A 1,242-nucleotide genomic window follows, 5' to 3' on the forward strand; every position below is an offset into this window, starting at 1 on the left:
GTTACAGTTTTTTTCCCTGGCTACATAAAGTGTAAAGTACTATATAAAAATAATAAGGAGAATGAAGAGTTTGAGCAGTCAAACTTTGTTTATTTACAGTTGGTTTATTCATGATAATTTTCTGACACATGTTTCGATCACATTAATTGCATATTGTTGCATATTTATATGCACCGATTTATGCATTATTAGTATAATCTCTTAAGTGTGTATAAATATGACATTGTTCAAACAGGAATTTTCCTCCTCTATTAGTTTGAATTAGGCTTGGTAGTAGTATGATTAATAATAATAATGAAATAATTGTGTATACTGCTCAGGTGCACAACAACTCATCAAATGTGCATGTACAGTACATAGAATTATGTACAGAAGTCAGACAAATGAACAGTGTATGAGTCAGGATATACATGTGTGCATGCATATGGAGGGTGTGGATATCAGGTGTAGTGTTGACAAATTTCAGGAATCGTGGAAGTTTTAAAGGATGCAATGTCTCGGCAACTAACAACTGATGCAGGTAGTTTGTTCCATGCTTCAGCAACTCTGAGTGTGAAAAAATGTTTCCGGAAATCATGGGAGCTGTGCTGTTTTCTGACTTTGTTGGCATACCCATGTGTGTTGGACACATGGAGCTCAAAAAGGTGCTCAAGGTGGTTGTTGGTGTAATGGTTAATAATTTTGTCGGTGTTTACCAAGTCAGTTGCCAGACATCAGAGCTTCAATGTATCTATGCCCAGAGAAGCAAAATGTTCAGTAAACCATGTTGTTTATCGATGACCTTTTTTTTCGCAACTGATTGTTTGAGTAAAGTTCAGCATCTTCAACTCTTTTACTTGTTTCAGTCATTTGACTGCGGCCATGCTGGTTGATAGATTAAGTACCAGTGAAACACTGGGATCAAAGTAATCGACACATACCCTCCCCCAAATTTCATGCCTTGTGCCTATAGTAGAAAGGATTACTATTATTATCATTATTATTATTATTATTGTTTAGTAGTTTTATTTTTATAACGTGCTTTCACTTCACTACCGAGCGCAGCTCTGTGCACCTTGGGTATGTGCTGTGGTTTGCTGTGGTGCTCTTATGTTTACTGTATTGAAAGTGTTTTGCGTAGAATGTGTGCAGTACCCAGTAGTGCAATTTTCTGTATGTTATATATATTTGTAAGTCCTGGTGTTTTTGTTATGTATTTGTCTGAATATTTTTTTATTATACCTAAGGCACCTACTATGATAG

This window comes from Octopus bimaculoides, chromosome 27, assembly GCF_001194135.2.
Source record: "Octopus bimaculoides isolate UCB-OBI-ISO-001 chromosome 27, ASM119413v2, whole genome shotgun sequence".
Lineage (NCBI taxonomy): Eukaryota > Metazoa > Mollusca > Cephalopoda > Octopoda > Octopodidae > Octopus > Octopus bimaculoides.